Below are 24,072 nucleotides of genomic sequence, written 5' to 3' on the forward strand. Positions count from 1 at the left end.
ATTAAGGGGGGGGGGGCCTCATGTCGAAGCCTCAAAAACCGTAATTTTTTAAACATATTTTTAAAGGTGATACAATTTTTTTCATTTTTCCCCCCAAAATGGCGACTGAGGATGATTTTTTGTCGGCTGCCTACGGTCCCAAACTGCTCTATTTATTACTCTTAATCTATCGATCTGAAAGAAAAGAATGAAATTGGGGTCTTTTATAACATATTAACGGAAAGGTTGAACCTATAAAATAAAAAAAATAAAAACAAGTATAAAATTAGTTGTAAAATAAACCTTTCAAAAAAAGTCAGAATTTAGGGCTATTTTATTGACATTTTTAACCCCCAAAAAGTTATTTATCAACGCGAAATATCTGAAATTTTTAGTTCATTCTCCCGATAGTTATGTACAGAAAGATCTCACCAAACTTCAAACAAATCAGTCGATATCTTTTTGATTTGCAACACGAGCACTTTTTAAAAAAGTCGTTTCGAGATAATTAAGTTTAAAGTTAAAGGTACAGGAGCGCACGGACCGCTCTCTACCTAGTTAGTGGGCTGTAGAAGCTATAAGATTGAGAAATTCGGCGTGAAAATTTCACATTATATTCTTAAGATACTATATTTGCAGATTATCGAAAAAATCAATTTTTTAGGCTTCTACATGAGGCTTCCCCTTTAAGTAGTTGATCACTGTCTGTCTAGGATATAAAGTAAACACAAAACTCCTCATATATACAAGGCGGTATTAAATAAAGTCTGAAGATATCGTCTTTATGAGCATACCAAGCTCAACAAAATTCAAATGGCGTACTAAATATATAAAAATAAAAAATTATAAAGTTACAAAATTAGCGGCTGTGAAGATAAAAATATTTGATTGCGTTTTATTTTGTGACTCGAAACATTTTGAAATTACAGGGATAAAATAACTCTACACGCTTTACGTACCTGTCAACTATTCCAAATTTTCCCATAGCGCCTCTTAATGAGAATTTTTTAAATTCTTGCAAATGCAAACAAAAAAGGGGGAAAAAATTCCTAATTCCATCACTTGCAAATGTCCTCATTGTTAAAATCATTATTGATTTGCGCTGTAAGCACATTGCTTAAGTTACATTCATATACAAAAACGCCGTAATCATACTATCACACACACATATGCGACTTAAAGCCTTAACTAAGTCTTCATCCTCAACTTTTGCCACTTTTCCTGTTCATCATCTTCTTTGCCAGTTTTTACTATGTTGCGTTACAGCCAACCATTCGCTCATTCTGTTACCGCAATATTCTTTATCAACGGACGTGGGTCTTTCTATCCGTTCTCTCTTCCACCACTCGGTATTTTTTCTTTTCAATGTGGTGGTTTTGTCCCACCCACGTTAAACGATCGCAAATTCCAAGTGCAAAAATTCGAGTATACTTTAGCAATGCTTCAGCAGCTCTTCTGAGTTTCCGACATCTATCAACGTCAGACAGTGCCGGGGGAAAACTAAAGTCGGAAAACTACAAACATTTAAGAATGAACGTCATGTTGGCGAAAAAAGCGGCACATGAATGCCACAGTTTGCTCTTCCTTACAAGCATCCAATCAACTTGAGTTTTTCAACTAAATTGTTGGAGTATAAAATTAATCAAGAGCACACTTTAAGGCCGAGAGCCATCCCATGCGAATTTACGAAGTTCATTTGTCAATGTGTTCGAAATCTCCACTGGTATTCAATGGAAAATGCTGCATATGTATGAGTTATTTGGTATGTATACATACTCGTAGTTATATGAGTATACATATACGAGTATTGTATATTAGTTTTGTACTTTATTAGAATTTAACAAAAAAAAAAAGGTAAAGAAATTTCACTTAGGCTATAACAAATATTCTTTTTGTGCCCAAATCTTGATTTCCCAATTATATATGGTAGAAATAATCAAAATGCGCTTTTCATGGCACTTTTCATGCATTTTTTCAAAAATTTCGTATTTCGCTTAGTTGTATTTTCGCATAAAGTCCAATTATGATGACGTAATAGGGTCGGTTAGGTTAGTCAGGTTGCTTGTTTAAGACAAGACACTCGATGGCCCTCAAGCCTATTGTGATACTTGAAACTGATTTCCATCCCTTAACTAAGTTGCTTGAACCCCTTAGATCTTTTGTAGAAGGTAACTATTCCTTCCAGTGAGAAATTTTGCAAATTTCCCAGGTCCCCAAAGAAATAATCGCCAAGATCTTTGGCACGGCTTCTTTGAAGTGCAGAACATTTATAGAAGAGGGTTTGTACCAATATAATTTCTTCTTCATCTCCACAGCTCCTGCAGAAGTCATCGTGAGGTGCACCCAAACTACTGGTTAGGGTTAGCTAATAGCGCAGTGGCCCGTAATAACACCTGTGAGGACGCTGGTAGTTGATCTGTTGAATCCAAGCAAACATTTTGTCTTTTTAAGAGCGCTTTGGACACCCTACAGTTAGAAGTCAGATACCACTTTCTATTGGTTTTCACGATTATGCTCAAGTCAATACATTTAGAGAAATGCTCATGAAACGCAAGCTCAGTGCCTTTCCTTGTATACGCATGCGATCTTTCCTTGGCCTCCACTCCAGAGTGGCCGAGAACCCAGCAAGGTGTTGTGTTGTTGGATGAGCGAGAGTGACCTCTTGAATTCTTAACACATCTTGAATTGATTTGCGTTGAGGACAGTGCCTTGATCACTGCTTGACTATCAACGAAAGTGGTAAGGTTTGCAGGAAGTAAGACCATCAGTCTTATTGTTTTTGCTGATTTGTCTATTGCGTAGATCTCAGCTTGAAATACGCTGCACCAGCCTGAGAGGCTAAAAGAGCAATTCAAAGATATTTGTTCCAGCAGCCGTACCATTCAGAATTCAGAGAGAACGTAGCTTCGAATCTCGGTGAAAGCCTAAAATGAAGAAAAAAAATTTTTCTAATAGCGACCGCCCCTTGGCGGGCAATGACAAACCTCCTAGTGTATGTCTGCCTTGAAAAATCTCCTCATAAAAAGTGTCTGCCGTTCAAAGTTGGCTAGGTCCCTCCATTTGTGGAATAACATCAAGATGCGCGCCTCAAATAGGAGGAGAAGCTCGGCCAAACACCCAAAAAAGGGTGTAAGCGCCAATTATATCTAGATATGTATATATCGGGAGGGGAGGAACATATATATAGTATACTCCCGATCCAATGCCATTGTCCATCTTTGAGCAGTCAGTATAAATATGGCGACCACTATCATCTGATATGAGCCTTGTCTGCCAATCCTTCCTGTCAGGTATTCTTATTTTAGATCTATCTTGGGAGCCAGATAGTCTATTTTCGTTGCGTCCTGAAACTGTTCCACAGATAATAGAACTGATGCGTAACGATGCGTTGTTTCCTTTAGCGTTCCTGCTACTTTAATCCAAGACGCAGATTTGGTCCCTCTCCCATTAACATGTTTAAGTAGATATATCAAGAAGTTGATTATGTAGGCTCACTTCCAGCACCGCCTGAGGTGTCGATCGGAGCGCATATGTTAATTGGACTACACAAGCTAATCCTTGGACTTTTATGGGATAGGTAGGATGGTGACGGCGCAGGTCTGTACATATATATGTACAATATAAGTACAAACAAATACACTTTCTCTCGCGGGCTCCTTCATAATTTTCGGAAATACATAGTCTAGTTTAATAAAACCGTTGGGTGTTGCTCATAATATTATATGGTAAGCATACTTACTCCACCCAGAGCTGAAAAAGGAAGAGTGTGGTATTATCAGAATGATAAAACGAGAGGCCGAAATACACGAGTGGGAGGGCTTGAGATGCTAGCCAACAGAAAAAATGCCCCAAAATGTTCGGTCAGAAAATTCGGCGGCTTAGAGAAGGTTTCAAGACCGGGATGATTTTCTGTGAGAACAGGTTCTGGTCTGGATGTCAGTCACTGAGTCACAGTCAGTGATTAAAGTATTCCCTCCATACTTATCGCATCTGTCAAATAGTGAATACAGCCCGACATCACAATTGCAGACGGTGGGACTGTCGTTCCGCCACCCGACCATGACGAAGAAGCCAAGGGACTGTCGACTGAGCGCTTCAAACATGGCGACGAGGATCTGGTAAGACTCCTATGCAAAATATGATCGGATGAAAGCATGCCTGCCGATTGGGATTTAAGTGTGCTCTGCCTAATCCATAAAAAGGGCAATCTCTGCCAATTACCGCCGGATAATAAATATCGAGCAAGCTTATTGTGTGAAAGGCTGAAGCTCACCATTAACTAACTAATTGGACCTTATCAGTGTGGCTTTAAACCTGGAAAGTCCATTATCGACCAAACATTCACAACATGCCTAGTCCTGGAAAAGATCCATGAAAAGAGAATCGACACACACTACCCTTTCGTCGACTTCAAAGCTGCATTCGACAGTGTGCAAAGGAGTTAGCTACATGGCGGGATATCTGAATTTGGTATCCCCGCAAAACTAATACGGCTATGCAGAATGACGTTGCACAACACCGGCAGCGCCATCAGAATTGGGAAGGACCTCTCCGAGCCGTTTGATACCAAACGAGACTTCAGACAGACTCACGTGCGGTCGTGTGACTTCTTTAACCTTATTTTGGAAAAGATCGTGTGAGCCGCAGAACTTAATCGATCAGGCTGAATTTGAGCACAATTGTTGGTGTATGCCGATGATATCGACATCATCGGCCTTAACAACCACGCTGTTAGTTTTGCCTTCTCCAAACTGGATAAAGAGGCAAAGCGAATGGGTCTGGTGGTGAACGAGGACAAAACGAAGTAGTTCGTGTACTCAAACAAGCAGCCGGCGCTCTCGCGTATCGACACCCACGTCACTGTTGACGAGTTATTATTTCAAGATAGTAAGATACTTCGTTTATCTAGGAATCTAGTATTAACACCAACAACAATGTCAGTGTTGGAATTCAACGGAAGATCCCTATTGCCAACAAGTGCTGCTTTGGACTAAGTGGGCAATTGAGTAGGAAGGTCCTCCCTCGACGAAGAAAACTAACACTATAAGGCTCTCATCATGCCTGTCCTAACGGTGGCGGTGAGTATGATATGCGATGGAACATTGAGCTGTATGAGCTTTTACGACATGGACATAGCGCAGCGTATGAAGATCCAGCGGATTCGTTGGCTAAGTCATGTTGAGCGAATGGGTGCAAACGCTCTGCTACCAATTGGTGGTAGCAAAGGAATAGTAAGGTCTCCTTTACGTTGGAAGGATCAGATGGAGAATGACTTCGCTTCACTTGGTGTGTCCAACTTGTGCCGGTTAGCACGAGAAAGAAACGACTGGCGCGCTGTGTTATCGGGCCAATCAAGAAGAAGTAGAACGTTACTTATTCTTATTTTGTAACTTTACCTTAAGGGGGGACCCTGATTTAGACGGTCGAAAAATGCATCATTTTTGGGAATTTTTTTCTCAGGTAAAATAACTTCAAACGTTTTGTAATTCATAAAGTACTTTAATAAATGTCTTGACTGTCTACAAAAATTTTCGGAGAAGAAAAAAAACATTTTAAGTATATTTCCGTATATACACCTCGTCCATGGCACCTCATTCTATCTGTGTACATTCTAGCGCTCTGAATTTTTTTCTGAAATAAAAAAACCAAATTTTTTTTAAAACTTTAGGATAATACCTTCGATGTGACATTTTGATTTAAAAAAAAAATGTCGAAATTGATATTTTTTACCCAGTTTTATGTTAAAAGTGATTTTTCATGCATAAAAATTTACTTTAAAATTACAAAAAAATATGAAAATCTTTTTTTTTAAAAAAACACTTAATGTCACATTGAAAACAATTTAATTATCTTTAAAATGAGCTATTGTAAAGCCTGATTGGTTCAATACAGCGTTCTCAATTGTGTACACAAAATCGAAAAATGATGTTTCGAGAAAAACGCGTTTAAAGTTTTGGATACAGGCGATCAGGCCACCCGTCGCGTCCTGTTAAAAATTTTGTCACTCCTTCAAAAATACAGATATCGACTTGAAATTTTGAAAGTATATTCTTAGATAGTTGTAGAATAGATTAAAATTATTTCCAAAAAATCGATTTTTTTGACCCGATAAATGAGGGTCCCCCCTTAACGCTCAATTTCCTAAATACTATTTAGTTATTAAAGTTTGAAAGCTCTGATAAGTCATTTAGACTTCTTTGAATTGAAAACTCTGAGCCGTTCATCAACAAAATACTGCGCCCTATTAGTGCGTGAAAATGGTATGGCTGGTACAGCTGAAGTGTCCACCATTCATTAGTTAAATCACTTGAAACATTAAAATTACTTACCCAAATGCTCAACTTAAATTGTTTAGGCCTGTGAGTACGTATATAACTCATTCACACCCATCAAAATTAAGGCTTCACATTTGAAGAGACAACTTAATTACCTTTACTGTCATCGTGCCTAAATGTGCTTACATTGTCCGTGCAATTTTATTCGAACGTCTACGTGCAGAGTCAACTACTTCTGTGTTATTTTATCGCCCAACAACAATGAAACTAGCATTCGCATGGAACGAGTGTTAGTTTACTTATTCGCCCATTTAGAACAATATTTCCAACAGCGATGCCCAACGCCAATGCATGCCATTTTTGGGAATGTGTTGGGTACGCGTGTAAGCTTGTACTCGTTCATATTCGTATATTGAGACTTCGCTGTTTACTGTTGCAAAAGTTATTTTCGTGTGTACAAGTGAAAGTACAAAAGCTCGCGCGCGTCCTCTGATTCATGGGAAAAACTAAACTGTATTTTATAACGGTTTGTTTATTCTTTGGCAAAGGGTAAGTATTCATTCGATAGAACTCTTTCTGCTCTATGAAACTATGTTAACTATATTTTTGAGTTATTTAATTTTTTATTATTTTTGAGGCTTAGAAACGGAAAACCCAGAAGGCAAAAATCAATAATTTCCACATCTGCTCTTCTTTGCTTTTCATATTTGCTTTTTGCAAGACGGTGGGAGTTACATGGGGTCTATCTCTGTTATAATGTATTGGTACTACTCAGCTACAGTAAAGCCAATATTATATTACTAATCGGTGCTCTGGTGTGGTGAACAGCGCTAAGAAAATTGACATATAAAAAACCTATGGAAAATATTCAACGTCTTGGTGTACTTTGCACCACAAGCGCATCGAGAACTACTCTAGCGGCTTTGCTTGAAAGAATACTCAACCTGCTATTGACATTGCGGCGCAATACCTAGCAGATAAATCTACGGTAAGACTCAACGTGCCAGGCGAATTTATCCGTAAAACATTTGGACATAGCTCAATAGGCATGAGTGCAGGGTCAAGACGGACTAAATGACTTTGAAATGCAATTGAGTAAAGAAATTCCGAACCACAATAGAAGAAGAGGGATGGAAAAGAGGAATGAAACCTGGCCCAAATATTCTTAATGTATTTACCGATGACTCGAAAATGGTGGACGGAATAGGGGCAGCGATCTATTGCGCAGACCTGAGCATCAGGCAGCCATTTAAGTTCCCCGACCACTGTAGCATCTTTCAAGCAGAAGTCTTTGGTGTAGGAAGGGCTGCAGAAGTAACAATTCCGAAGGTCTCAAGCAACTCAAAAATAAATATATTCCTTGACAGCCAAGCGGCAATAAAGGCAATAAACTCATGTGAAATTTCATCTAAAAATGTTCTAAAAGCCATAGAGAGACTAGCCGCAGACAGACGACTGCACATCTATTGGGTACTTGGACATAAGGTCGTTGTAGGAAACGAAATTGTAGATGAACAAAGAAAACTACCCCTAAATACGATATGCAATGACGTCACTGCGGACATGCGGACTTGCAAAACCGCGAAAATCATGAGCACGCCGAATGCAGATAAATCCGCCAGAATTATACAAAACGTGAGCTGCAGATTTTGCAAGGAACTGAAAGAGAAGGAAACGCTAGAGCACCTTCCATGCTCTTGCCCTGCGTTAGCTAGAACCAGATTGAAATGTTTAGGAGCTCTACAATATGAAAAGTTAAAATGCCTCTCGGGGTTAGAACTTCAGAGTTTACTTAGATTCGCAAGAGGCGCGACGTATTACAAGATGCCTACTATAAAGAAACGTAAAGGTCTAGCTCCATTTGGTAGCACTAAGGACCAATAGGTCTAGATGATGGCTTTCAGCCAGCCAGGTTAACCTAACCTAACCTAAAATAGCCTAAATACGAATAGAGTATTATTAGTATGCTATGACACTATTACACGTTTCGATTCAGTAAACTCAAGGAATAGCAAGGAGAATTCAATAATGGAATTTCAGTATTTCGCAATTTTCTTACAGAGATCCAAAATTAGTATCTATCGCCTCAAATAATGATTTAAAATAATTGACTATGTCCCGGTAGCACTCAGTGGCGTTTGAGGCAATATTTTCAAAAAAAATTAACCGAGCATAAAACCAAGGCCCCACACCAAACTGTCAGTCTCAGAGGATTCACTGGCTATTTGATGTTCATGTGCGGGTTTCCGATCACCAGTTTTCATTGTTAAGATAGCCATAGAGATGAAAATGCGGTACGTCAGAAGAGTTACTTGCTTTATTTTCAATGAACGCACCATTTGCGCCACACAATATTGATTTTAAAAATATTTGCACAATATTTCCCCACGTTTTTCGAGCGTAATACGATTCGTTTCGTTTCTGCGGAGATGAGATACTGATTTCTGGCAAGACTTGTGGTAGGAATGAGCTTTCACTGTCAAAATAACGTATGATTATAGTAATTTTTCCCAAAACAACGTGCAAGAATAAAATAGAAATGTAAGTACTTTATTAATTCATCGAGCCTCTAGGCAAAGTGAGACTTTAATTTACAGAGAAGAGTAAGTTTTCAGAAACAATTTTTATTGGAACATAATAATTTTTTGAAGAATTCCGAAAATATTGGAGCATACACTTCATTAGGTGCTTGCCTGAGTTCCTCTTCCAGTATGTGGTGTGCGGCGTGGTGTGCTTCTACAAATGGAGTTACCCACAGTTTCAAGCCGACTCCGAACGGCAGATGGTTTTTTATGAGGAGCTTTTTCAAGGCAGAAATCCACCTCCTAGGGAGTTTGCTTTTTCCTGTCGAGGAAAAGAAAACTTTTGCTGACATTTGGTACTTCATGATCGCAATGGATTTCCAATCCCGGCTGGTGGTCATACATTAAGACTATTGTGGCTCCATTTTGGCTCAAAAAGCATTAGGCTTTAATCAAGTAAGAGGGAGCGTACATATTTATTTATTTACTCAAGAAATATGGTACATCAAGTGAGTAATGGACAGGAGCAGCACATCTTTATATGTAACTATGGAGACACAAATTTCCACGGCGGTAAGAAATATTTGCTGAAAACAGGCGCTAAGTTGAATGCAAATTATAGTTTTTTATTTTCATGCTTTTAGATTTCATTGTGTTTGGTTCTCAATTTGTTTTCATTAAAAAAAGAGTTTTTATTTTGTTTTGCTATACTTTTTGAAGTGAAACTTCTTAGACGTCGAGGGACGAGCGAGAATGGAGAGTATAATTTCAAGGCCATGCAACGTTTTAGGGATTTTCATTCCGCGAGCGAGAAAAAAGATATAACGTAGAGGAAAAGGAGAGAGAGAGAGATCTATACCTTATATATATATCTAAGATACACTTTAGACTATTTTTTCAGAGTTTTGAGGTTGAACCTTGAGGTTGCTAATTTCTAGTGAGAAATAACACTGCCTACTTTTTGACGCTTGTTTGTTGGTGCAAACTTGTAGGAAATATATTTTTGGTGCCACCTTTTTGGCACTTATTTCCGTTTCCTGGCTAGTGCTTGTGCGTACTAAAGGGTGGTTAAGTTTCAAGGGCCCGTGTTGATTTTGAATAAAATAAAATTTTTTTAGAAAGTTATTGTAATTTCTCTTTATTGTGATAATATTGGTATCGTTCAATTACGTATGGAACAAAATATCGGCCAAATGGTAGCCGCAGCCTCGGCGGCACACCTCCATCCGATGGTCCAAATTTTCGATGACGCTGAGGCATAATTGAGGTTCTATGCCGTTAATGTGCCGAACTATCTCATACTTTAGTTCTTGAATTGTTGCTGGCTTATCGACGTACACTTTTTCTTTCAAATAACCCCAAGGAAAGAAGTCCAACGGTGTCAAATCACATGATCTTGGCGGCCAATTGACATCGTCGCGCGGTGAGATTATTCGACCATCAAATATTTCGCGCAAAAGAGCCACTTAGCTGTGTGACAAGTGGCAGCGTCCTGTTGAAACCAAATATCGTATACATCCATATCTTTCATTTCGGGCCATGAAAAGTTCGTTATCATCTCACGATAGCGAACACTATTCACAGTAACTACCTAACCGGTCTCATTTTGGAAAAAATACGGCCCAATGATGCTGCCGGCCCATAAACCGCACCAAACAGTCACTCTTTATGGGTGCATTGGTTTTTCGGCAATCACTCTCGGATTATCATTCGCCCAAATGCGGCAATTCTGCTCATTGACGAATCCACTGAGGCGAAAATGTGAGTCATCACTGAAGATGATTTTCTTCGAACGCCCGCATTTTGCATTTTGATTTGAACGCCCGTTTTCATAATAAGCCTGAATAACTTTAACGCGTTGCTCGATTGTGTATCTTTCCATGGTTGAAATTGAGTTAGTCTGAAATTGAAAAGCGTCAAGTGAAATGCAGAAAAAAACTTGACGTTTAGGTGAAATTGAACTACCCTTTACAAAGTCCTATCTATTCCGGCGTTGAATTTCTTGGTATTGCCTTACGGTAATTTGTGCCGTTGCAGCGGTCCTGGAATCGCTGCGTTTTTGCGGGTGATAAATGCTCGGAGTAGTGCGCGTTGTTGTCAAGGATTGTGTCCGGCGTTTACCTACACCAGTCGACCCTTCTCCGTTTTTTGTAAATTTTGTATATTTGTATTCTCTGCAAATGTTGTGAATTTATTTAAATATATATTATTTCTCTCTCTCTCTCTCTCTCATTCTCTCTCGGGTCTCTCCCTCTATCTTTGTCTGCCTTGAAAATTTCACTTCTGTTGTGTGTACTACGCTACACGCACTTTTTTGTTGTTGTACAACGATAGGATTTTACACAAAACCCCCCGAACGAAAATCATCGTTGCGCGCCTGCATAGGAATGTTTATCGGCTGGTCAGCTCATAGGCTGAGTGAAGGACGGATACGCACATCTAAATATACAAATACGTATACATTCATTGGTAATGTTAGCTATGCTTGCAGATGATCCTTTTGCCTCATAAAATTACAAATGCACTTATACTCGTGTATAAGAATACAAGCAAGTACCCGTGTCTTCATAAAAATTCTTCCTCAAATGCCCCCATATTGGTTGAGCTGAGCTAATTTATATAATAACATATTTCGCTTGGATGGTTAGTTGGCTGATTGGTAGTCTGGTTGCTTGAATGGTGCCACGCTTAAGTGGCTTTTTCAATTCAAATTTAACACTTGAACAAATTCATCACTGGGTTGTGAGTTGAACCATTTTTACTTACTCAATCGTTGAATTTAACTCAGTAGAAATCGGACTAGTTTTGAGTTTGTTTTGCAGTTATTTCTTCAAAGTTTGATGGAGATTATGAAGAAAAATTATTCAAGGTTTCGAGATGTCCTCAGTCAGCCTTTACAACTTATTTATATAAATTTAGTTAGGAAAAATATGATCAGGCTCATTTTTCCTATATTTATTGCTATGTACGCGAAAATGCAAGGCAGCAAGTTTTAGAAAATCAAACCTTTTCTTTCCTCAGCTACTCTATTAAAAAGCAAAATTATAATAATTTTATGTAGTTTTAATAACACTATTCTGTTTCTTCTTATTTGTGGAGCGCAACTGTTTGCTAGTTTAGGCTGAGACCAGAAACCTTCGCTAATTGACTGTGATTTTCCCAGCTCCGCCGTTAACTTGTGCGCGTGGATTCTTCTATTCGGTCCATGCTGTCGCTGTTTACCTATAGTTTGTGGAATAAGAAATCCATAATTTTTGAGAGAAATTTTAATGCAATTGGTTCAAAAATGGTTCAATGCTCGATCTCTAGCACCTGGGGGTTGCTACGACTACTAACATGCTGGTCAACTTCAATTATTTCCGAAATTTCATCGGCATTACGGCATTTTCTTGAACATCGGAAATGCCTGAAACGGAAAGCCTGCCGTAACCAAAATTGCAAGTGATGAGCTGTTACACTATCGGCACCATAAACACCATTCAAAATTTCAACGGACTGGCTTGCATTTTCGCCTTTATCAAAGAAAAAACTGGAAAATGTACCGAATTTTCTGTGTTCCGATTTTCCAAATATAAAGAGTTTTTTTAGTGTGAAATGTCACCTTGACAACCAGCATAAACTTAAAATTGTTTGATCGATACTTGACGAGATCACTACAGCCGTCTAACGAGAAAATTAAGGATTTATTTCTCCCGAATCTCCCCAAACTAAATATGTATGTAAAACCAATAAAGTGTACTCTCTCAGGCACACTTATAAGGAGCAAAGCTAAAGAAATTTCAATGAGGCTCAATTACGACGATTTTAATGCATAATCCATCAAGATTATGTCAAAAATTTTACCTTAAAGGTACCATATTTGATTGAAGGATACGAACCCCGTAATATTTATAATGCAGATGAGACTTACTTGTCTTTCCGAGCATTACCCGATGAAACATTTGCATTAAAAGGTGGAAAATGCACAGGTGCAAAAATGGCTAAGGACAGGCTTACGATTTTACACTGCCTTTTTGTTATTGGGAAACCTGCAAGACCTCGGGTATTTCACAACATATATTTGAGCAATTTACCCTTTATGCGGCGATCAAACAAAAATACTTGGATGACGTCTGATTTAATGACAGATTTCCTCGTTCGATGGAAAAATGCAATTTCAAGAGCGGAGCGTCGTTCAATTTCTGAATAATGCCAAGATGAAATAGAAAATGAGATGGACGACAAATTATCCTCCTATAAAGAGGCTTATTTTACTATAAGAACACTAAAATTTTTTTCTCTAAACCACAACGATTTTAAGGGTGTTGAACTGCTTTCTATTCTTCAAATACAACTTCAAGATATTTAAATTAACGGAAAAACTCGCCAAGTTAAAATTTCCGACTTTTTTAAATAAATTTCAATATCTTGTATAATAAATTTTTTGTTTTTTAATTCTTGAAAAAAAATTGATGAAAATCTTTCTTCGTCGTATGTGTATGTATGTATGTTAAGAGAGAGTACACTGTGCATATTTTTTTTGGTATTTTTTGAAATGCGTTTCTCCTCCTTCCTACGAATATTTATCTGCAGGAGTAGATTAGCAGAGAAGCCGATTAGTGAACAGCTGATTTACTTATTGAATAGTTTTGCCATCAAGAGTCCTAGTTAAAAAGAGACACAGTCTTGTGCTGCCAGAGGCTCAATTATGGCCAAACTCTCAAAATGAGCGCGTCAAAGATTGTTTTCGTATTTTCACGGATGACTCCTGGATCGAACACGGTTCCGGCTTTGGTGTCTACGTGGAGTCCAGCGGGACAAAACTACACTTTGCTCTTGGAATGCACGCATCTGTGTTTCAAGCAGAGGTGTATGCTGTTCAAGAAGCGGTGAATTTTTCTGTAGAAAGTAGATGGAGAGGTAGGTCTATATGCGTCTATAGCGACAGCCAAGCTGCGCTCATGAGAGCCCCCAACCAATTCAAGGGTAGTCTAGTCTTTTAAATCCAGGCTAAACTATGTCGGTCGACATAATAGCTTGATGTTAACATGGGTCCCATGGCATGTGGGTATCGCTGTTAACGAGATCTCTGGCTCTTTAGCCAGAATGGGCTCTGAAGCCAACTTTTTTGGCCCACAGCCCGTTCTGCCACTCCCTTCTGCAGCCATCAAAGCCACGGTTAGCAAATAGGTACCTAACTCTAACCCACAAGCGAGGTTGGCAGGCTGAGAGAAGCTGCAGATGAACAAAACTGATGTTACTAGTCATGTCCGACCGACTATCGCAGTTCCTCCTGTCACTAAGCAGAAGCGACTATAGGAGACTGGTTGGACTGATGACGGGCATTTGATTCGGCATGCAATAGTTTCCGGACCCCGAACGAGAAGCTTATTGCAGGTGATGAATATTTTAATATTAATGATGTGTAAAAAATTCTGAAAGTTTCATTAAAATTTGATCAAAATAAAAGCTAATTAGGTTTACTCTCAAGTTGGTCTTGAATATCACTCGCACCCTGTATATGAATGTATATCCTCTCGCCACATTTCTCCTGTAAAATCTAGCAGAAGGTTGCCGCAACATAACGACCGCTCGGGATCCAAAACTCAATTGCGACGCTTTTCCTTTTAAACGAGTAAATAAGTACCATCCCAGTAAATACTTCATGAGATAGGAAAAAATTTAATTTTGTGGATCATTCCACCGACCGCAGGAGACCAGCAACAAAAACAGTCGGTGGATCATTGATGATCAAAAATATATAAATTTAATCACGCCAAAGAACAAGAAAAAGACATTAATTCTGAGTTTAATTATATTTCATTGATTTAAGAAAATAATATACGTTTATACATATATTTCAAAGAGGATTTAAATTTGAAAATGAGGTTTATATTGAAAAGGAAAGTTTTTTTGCTTTTAGTGAAACTCGAAGGTTAGTATTTGTGTTCCAATTAAATTTAACCAATTTTGATTTGTAATATAATTTGAAGCAGAGCAGAGCAGGTTTGGGATAGAAGAGAAGTATTATCATTGCAGAGTACTGCGTCGGGCGATGTGCATTGATCCAGATTTGCGTCTGTAAAATCTGTAGATGGAACAAAAAATTTAATTGATAATTATACAATCACATTAATTTACTTTTGAAAAATAAGCAAATGCATTTAAATAATAACTCACCTGGCACAGTTGCACAGCTTGGCAATGCCTGATAAACTGCATCACAAACTGAAATACAACAATCGGCTTTTGGATCTTTTATACAACGGGTACCGCCTGCAGTTCCTCCGATGTTACCAACTGGATGTGGTAACAAACCAGCCGATGCAAGACCAATTATGGTCAAAGCTAAAGTATTTATAAAAAAGATTTGCTGTTTCAATAAAGTGAACGCTTAAAAAGGATATCAACAGGCGGTTAATTTACCTGAAATTATTAAAACGGCGAATTTCATTGTTATTTGAAAATGTGACAAGTAAGTAACTTCAGAGGTTTAACTGTGAATGAATATTCCATGGCCATGGGTATGGCTTTTATTTAAAAAAGTGTGCTGTGCTGAACACCAACACAAACATAACACCTTTAAGAAAATGCTATTCAAAGCCGCATGCAGAACAAACAGCAACACCTGTTTCCATTTTAACACAAAAGGCGACCTTTTTTATGCACGCTCACTTTGTTTACAATACCAGAGAAAATTGCATTTATTTAAGTTAATTAATTTGATAATTTTTTGCACAAAACCAAAACAGTATAGAATATAAGTATTTTGGGCTGCGTGATCTGGTACTCAAGGGATTTGGAAGGATTGCACTGAAACAAGCTGAACAAACATTTTGGTAGCAAAAAATCAAATATTATATAGGTACGTGTAACAAAATTGTATGTATTATTAAGTATATATCTAGTTTATGTCAGTAATTCTTAAATTTAACTAATCGCTCTGCGCAGAAAGTGAAATTTTCAATTTGACAATCTAGGCAATACTTCAAGCAAAACAGTTTGAATTTAAAAATAATTTTAAATCTTGTGCGAGGATGCCACATTATTGGCATTGCATTTTATATGCGTGGTTATCAGCTTGCTGCCAAAATCATATGTACGAATTTCTCTGTACTTTAAAATATTCCCCCTTACCTTATATTAATAAAAACGCAATTCTTACTCGAGTTTGTTTAAGTCAAGTTTGGTCTAGTAAGTTAAGTCTTTGTTCACGCTTTGAATGGGGTTTTGAATTTACGAGTATAAATACAGTTATTACCAAATCGAGTAGCGTAAGTTCTTTGTTTTCCGAGTTAGTTTTCGAAACAACTAAGCCGAGTTTGAGGAGGTAGAGAAATCTTCGGTGAATATCATGGAAAATCCCTGGGTGGACTTAGCGCCAAGATATTTCGAAAAATCGCATTTAATAGAAACGCTCCTTCTAGTTGATGGTACTTTCATTAGGGCCCAACTAAATTTTCCAAGATTTGTTTAGGACGGAAATAATAGGAAAAGAGGAGGCGGGGTGGATTTGAAATGAAGTAAAGTGGCATATATCAGGAGGCGCAGCAAATAAGTGAATGCCCGTTGCCAAAATATTAAACCGGCGAAAGAAAGGCGGCTAAGGGGAATATGCCAACTTATAGTCCATACAACTGACATGAAAGGGTAAGTCCTAGTCTCAGACCACGCATACTTCTCGAACAATATCTGAAATTCGAGAGCCGGGGCTTTGTGTACTTATCCAACGTTTCCTGAGTTCACGCGAAATCCACTCTTCCTGTCCAAAAGATCCCGTCCTTTCATTTCGCAGCAAACAGGTTGTCTGCCTAGCTATCTCTTCTGTTCTGCAGTGTCGTAAAATATTACTGTGACCCGGTACCCAAATGAGCCAAATTTCAAAGAATTCAGAGATGATCGAAAATGAAGTCAGACATTTCCCGACCAGTCCGCTATTTCTCTGATCGGTGCTGCGTAAGCTTGGAACATACTACAGCGGACCGGTAGCCTAAACATGAGTGTAATGGAGAGCTCCTTCCAGAATATTCCTCTTCCCACCCTCTTTATAATACCATTATAAAGCCATAATATAACTGCAGGTCAAAATCCCCGGCTTTTGCATCCATAAAAGATGATTATTGTCCTTCTTATTCTCTCCTCCTTTGTACGATGGATTCGCCTATTTTATATTTCCTCAGGAATAGGGCTAGCTCTGTCTTGAGAGATTTTACTAATAGGTCGCAATTCGCGGCTCCTTCACTCTATCAATAAGTTCCACGTCACCCTGTATTGCCTTCTCACTGGTTCCTTCAGCACGAAGTGCCGTACTCACCTGCCGCCGAAAATAGAGTACCTTTTGAACTCAACTCTGATTTTCCAGTCTCAGAACCCTGCAAAATAGTGACATTTTCAGATGATCCATGAGTAGTCGCTGTTGTTGAAAACGAGTACGTATCAATCGGTGCACGTAAATTTTACAATCCGCCTACATGCACCGCAAAGTACTTCTACATGGCGTTAGACGCTAAGCGTATGAGTTTGGAAAAACCGAAGTTGCTGAACTTTATTTCAAATACAAAAAATAGTTGGTTTATCGGCAGAAGATAAAGACTGCGTATCTAAAATAAACTTTTATTCTATTATCAAATCCTTAAGCCCGTATGAACCCATGCAGCTCAACTGTGGGGATGCACTGCGAAATGTAAAGCTGAAATCATCAAAATAATGTAATCTGGGATGTCGCTAAACCCCTTTTGTATGTATGAAATGACGATCTGCAGTTGCACGCAATCAATGAAATGATACATCTTTGCGCTACTAAGCATCGCAAAAGGATTGAGTAACACATTAACGCCGAGGCTTCATCTCTTTGCGATGACGCAATTTATACAAGAACACTGAAGAGGCTTAGGCCACAGGACATAGTGGTAAACAATGTCTGAAAATGCATGAGTTATGAAGAAATATTACTGGCCAGTTTTAGTTAACTAGATTTAATGATAGGAAATGTATTTAATATTTTATCGTTTCAATAAAAAAAGAAAAATTTCATCAGGATGGATCCGCAGAACGCGAACTAATCGATTTAGTTAAAAGTTAGGGAAGAAAATTGGCTCGCAAAATGACCTCCAAGATAATGCCACTTGTCGAGCTATTTGAAGTGATTAGTTAAAAATATTGTAGCCTTGAGCGCAGGTCGTTCCCATATTCCTGAAATATTTTTAATGGGGAGTTACAAACCACCTTTGGGGTTACATGACCTTGGCGCGATTGGCCTTGAAGTTTTGGTCGTTAAACACATTTACGAAGAAAGCGGCTGATTAAAATATTCTCCCAAATATCGAGCAAATTTACATAAACCTGTTTTATTTACTTCGACAACATACAAGTTCGTACTCGTATATCTACCAAAATATTAAGTTAAGCAAAATTCTCCATAAGAAGCAATTCAAATATTCAAAACACTTGTGAATACAATTCAAGTTCAATATTTGCGCCGATACATTAATGCTGTTTTATTTCGTTTCCATAAACTCCAGCTGTATGCCTTTGATTTGGCTTAACCATGTTCACACCTTTTATACCCGCGCCTACTCGGGCACCGGGGTATTATAATTTTGTTCACATAACGGTTGTATGCGATTGCATAGAGGGATTAAAATAGATGTTGGTTTACTATTGGCGGCTTTGATTTACGAAAAATTTTCACATAAAAGTAACAAAAAAGTTATCGAGTAAGATTTGCCCGTGAGTATGGTAACTCATTATTTTCAATGTTGCCAACTGTCGTTCTAGAAAATTTCATTAAACCGCGCTCATACAGGGATACCTTGTTTGGTCCAACATCGCGAATTCTCTTCTGATGTTGCCCATCTTGTTCACACAGTTGTCAGTTTTCGCATTGCAAAGAGAGAGAACATAAAGGGTATTGACAGAACATCACAAGTAATGAGTTGAAGCAATAAATGTGTACCTGTGTGAACGTGGTCTTATTAATACTTATTGCGTACTTCCAATCAAATATAATTTTCACAGCTTGTCTAGTGCTGCCAACATGTGTTTATTTACACCAGTTTCTTCATCTATTCGCCACTGAGACCTATTTTGAGGCAAAAGATAAATCGTTCTACAAAAGTGGTACTGAAATGTTAGAGTGGCGCTGGAATGTTCTTGATGGAAAATACGTTATACTATACAAACGAAAAAAGGTTAGGTCCGGGACTTTTCAGGCTATGTGTTACTACCCTCTGGCCAAGATAGGTTGGTTTGAAAATGGGTGAAATCGGTCCGTAACCAAACTGTAAACAAACTGTTCGAGAGCACAGACGTGTTTCTTCTAATAAATTCTAATTTTCTTGCGAACTATATCCAGCTTTGCAAAGTCTCTTTGTTGTGCCAGAATAAGTGGTGATTTCTATACAAAAAAAGAAAAAATTATTAAAAAATTACAAAATCTTGTTCTTCGGTTTATCCGTCAAATGGATTGTTTATTTCGCAAAATTTGAACAAAGATGAGAATTCGCCTAGATCTGCGTATGTCGTACAACTGGAGCCAAAATCGTAGATCAGTGGATGACTCTACGAGAAATCAGTTGAACGGATACTGCTACCCATAGGAGAGCTTACGGCTGAGCTCGCAAGTCTAAAGCAAACCGTAAAATTTCTTGAAGAAAGAGTAGAGAGAGTGAAACGTGACTTTGCTAAATCGCCGATCTTGTAAACTCAGTGAGAAATATGGCTCTCTTCTTAACCCACTAACTCTTAACCCTAAGAAGTATCAGAAGCTTCTAATATTAATTATGTGCATACAACTAAAAATCTCGGAATCCTTTTCATCCAAAGATTAACTTGGGATAGTCACGTAAATTTAGTCGTAGGTAAGTTGTAGCCGAATGTGAAACACCAAAATGAAATAAAAGTTTTTTCCAAAGCGGTCGCCCCTTGGCAGGCAATGGCAAATCTCTAAGTATATTTTTGCCATGAAAAAGCTCCTCTTAAAAAATATTTCCCGTTCGGATTTGGCTTAAAACCGTCGGTCTCTCCATTTGAGGAACAAAATCAACACGCACACCACAAATAGGAGGAGGAGCTCGGTCAAACACCCAAAAAGGGTTTACGGGCCAATTATAGGTATATATAAGGTGAAGTCCAAAATAAAAAATACTGAACTAAAACAGAAACACCAGGATCCTTGTTCTGATAACTTCGAGTTTATTTATTCAAAATAGTCCTCCCCTCTGGCCTCGATACATTGTTTTGCGAGATCTAAAAGCTTTCGAAAGAGAGTTGCAGGTCATTGACCGGAATGTACTTCAGGATATGGGTACAAGCCTTTTGGGAGCCATATCAGGCGAATACGGTGAGTGATTGATGGTTAAAATGCGATTTATAGTCAAAACATCAGTCACAAGAGTGGATCGATGAGATGGCGCATTATCATGCAATGAGCGCCAGCTTCCTCCTTCGCGGTATTCAGGGCGAATTCGACGAATGCGATCCAACAAACGCTTCAAATCGCCAAGATAGAAAATTGCATCGACGGCTTATAATCGTAAAAATAAATGAACATCGACTTGATTTTTCACTTCTCCAAACGCGATTTTTTGGATGACGCCTCTCTGGGGCCTTCCATTCGACTCTTTGGCGCTTAGTTTCAGGTTCATGTTGGAAAAACCACGTTTCATCATGACTTACAATGTTGTAAAGGAAGTTTTCGTGTTTTATCGCCTCTGTAATGTGATCTTTCGAATGTTGAATTCTGAGCAATTTTTGGCCCTCAGTTTACTTGTGCGGATTGAAACGTGCACAGACGTTTCGTAAGCCTTAATGATCAGTTAAAATGCGATAAATCGATGGTTTGAAGATATTCGAAACTTTTTCCATGAATTTCAGCGATGATTTCGGTTTGATAAATGTACGAACAATTTCGATGGAGTTTTCGGAGATTTGTGATTTTGGGCGGTCCGTAAGTGCATTGTCATTTATGTCCTCACAACCATCTCTGAAACGTGTAAACCTCTCACAAACTCTGAAACGATTATTGATCCGAACTCATTTTGTACCGATGACAGAAATATACTGACACTTTAGACGCAATAACTTCGGTTCCGGTAAACCGAATGCTACCATGCTTTCACTGGAAGTCCACTGGGGATGTAGCTTCCAACGCACTAACTCATTAAAATGATGGTGACATCAAAAACATTTTTATGGCGCCACTCTTGTTTATTTTGGACTTCACCTTGTATACCCTATGATCAAAAAGTACCGGGAATGTTTAAATAAAACAAAACAGAGTTAAATTTCAGGCACATTTATTTTATTTCCTTCAAAATATGACCCATGTGAAGCAACACATACATATGTGCCAACGTTTAACCCTGTCCTCCATGCAGCACTGGTAAGCCGACGAAAGGATGGCCTTCAGCTCCTTCGTCGCATTCTCTTGGATCTGCTCTATGGACTGAAATCTCCATTCACGAAGTGGTAACTTCAACTTGGGAAACGAAAATACGTCGCCCGGGGCCATATCAGATGAGTACGGTGCTTGCACGATGGTATTTACTTGGTGTTTGTTCAAATAATCCAGCACAATTTGGGATTGGTGCGATAGGGCGTCATCATAATGCAAAAAACAAGAATTGTTTGCCCACATTTCCGGCCATTTGCGAAGTAAGCCTCTCTCAAACGCTTCAAAACGGATAAATAATATTCTTTATTGACTGTCTGACCCAATGCAAGATACTCATGGTGCACTATGCATTTGCAATCGAAGAAAACAGTCAACATCACCTGAGGGTATATATAAGTTGTATGGAATACTTCGCGCGCTCTGAACTACGCCATCGTTAATATGTTGTTGTGATGTCGCCAATTATGATGTAGTCGCGGTGATGGTTGAGAAGCAAGAGAGCTTTTATTTAGCTAACATTACAGGAGAATGGTTAGTCCTTAAATTTATGTACTAAAGTGTGTCAAGTAAAGACAGAAACATTTGTGAAAGGGGGTTATGCGTGTAAACTTACATAAGCTCAATGTATTGTTTGATTATATTACTCGTTATGTGTTGGGAGTTAAGGCAAAATACTACGTTTCTCATCTTTCTGACACAATCTACTCCATGTCCTTGGAGAAGCCTTTTCATTAAGCTTTCCCTCTTATTTTTGCACAAAATCTACTAGTCGAAAGTACCTGGGTACCTCGCCCTCAGCATAATTGTCTCGAAGTCAGTTAGAAACTCAAAACATTTCGCTGCTTGGTGCATGTGCCTCGACTTTGGAATTCTCTTCCCCAAAGTTTAGTATCTGTAAGTAGCATGGAGGATGGTTCCATATGTAGAAGTCCACGCAAGGGGGGAAATTTACCAATTCTAATTCTATTACTATTCACTTGGGACTGGCCAGGACGATTCTTCTGCATATGGTTCAAGCAGCTCACAACTCCCGCGATTAGCACAAGTATCCTCTGGGTAGCTTCCCAACCCCCCCTCGGGAGTGAGCTTAAGTGAGAAGGCGAAATATTCCAGAATAGCTGGGGTTGCAGTGAAAACATACACAAAGCCTCGGATGAGAACTTCCAACACTGATGACGACTACTGCAAACGAACTAAGGACTATGATTTGAAGGCATGCACCTGAAATGTCCGTCCCCTTAATGGGGAAGGTGCCTCTGCCCGGCTGGTTGATGTCCTTGTGAGAGTATGGGCTGATATCACTGCCATTCAAGATATGCGATGGAAGGAGCAAGGCAAGAAAACCATAGGACCTTGCGACGTCTACTATAGCTGCCATGTAAAGGAGCGCAAATTCGGTGTCGGATTTGTTGTGAGAGAGAGACTTCGTCGCCAAGTACTGTCGTTCACTCTGGTGGACGAGCGTCTCGCAATAATCCACATCAAAGCCCGTTTGTTTTAACATTTCGCTAATTTGCGCCCACGCCCCGACGGAAGAGAAGGACGATGCGACCAAAGATCCCTTCTATGAGCGCATGGAACGTTCCTATGAGCGCTGATGGAAGACACGCTTCCAGTGTTTTTGATGTACCTACGTGCGATCCATCGACTCGGATCATTATCTTGTTGCAGTCAAACTGCACACATGCCAAAGAATGTTCGACATCGAAAAGCTGCAATCACAACAGACATCCAGAAGATTCACCATTCGACTCTCACTCCTGCTCTCAGAGAGTACTGCCCAACAAACCGGCATGCACGAGCAATGGAGGACCATTCCTCGTTCTCTTCGTACCGCCGCCGAAGAAGAAATCGGATTTCGGCGAGCCTGAAAAAAAATTGGTATGACGAGGAATGTTATGCTGCCGCCGAAAGAAAAGATGCTGCCTATAGAGCCACGCTGCGATCGGGCGCAACGCGAGCCATGTGGAATCGCTACAGAGAGCTAAGAAAGGGAGGTATTATCCGACAGAATAAACAAGAGGCCGAAATACGTAAGTGCGAGGAGCTTGAGATGCTGGCCAACAGGAACAGCGCCCGGAAATTCTACCAGAAAATTCGGCGGCTTACAGAAGGTTTCAAGACCGGGGCGTTTTCCTGTAAGAACAAAGACGGCGATTAGGTGACTGACTTCCAGGGCATTCTTAAATTATGAAGGGAACACTTCTCGAACCTATTAAATAGTGAAAGCTGCGCATGTCACAGAGAATGTGAAGATCCCGAAACCCCAATCGTTGACGACGAAATTGTCGTTGCGCTACCCGGCCATGACGAGGTGAGAATAGCTATAACGCGTCTAAAGAACAACAAAGCCGCGGGCGCCGACGGACTGCAGGCTGAGGTGCATGCATCAGCTTTTTTTGCAAGATATGGTCGGATGAAAGCATGCCTGCCGATTGGAATTTAAGTGTGCTCTGCCCAATCCATAAGAAGGGCGATCCTGCAATTTGTGCCAATTACCGCGGGATTAGTCTTCTAAATATCGCCTATAAGATTCTAGCGAGCGTATTGTGTGAAAGGCTGAAGCCCACCGTCAACTAACTGATTGGACCTTATCAGTGTGGCTTCAGACCTGGAAAGTCTACCATAGACCAAATTTTCACAATACGCCAAATCTTGGAAAAGACCCATGAAAGGAGAATCAACACACAACATCTTTTCGTCCACTTCAAAGCTGCATTCGACAGTACGAAAAGGAGTTTCCTGTATGCCGCGATGTCTGAATTTGGTATCCCCGCAAAACTAATACGGCTATGCAGAATGACGTTGCACAACACCGGCAGCGCCATCAGAATTGGGAAGGACCTCTCCGAGCCGTTTGATACCAAACGAGGTTTCAGACAGGGTGACTCGCTGTCATGTGACTCCTTTAACCTGATGTTGG

This window comes from Anastrepha obliqua, chromosome 3 (assembly GCF_027943255.1).
Source record: "Anastrepha obliqua isolate idAnaObli1 chromosome 3, idAnaObli1_1.0, whole genome shotgun sequence".
NCBI lineage: Eukaryota > Metazoa > Arthropoda > Insecta > Diptera > Tephritidae > Anastrepha > Anastrepha obliqua.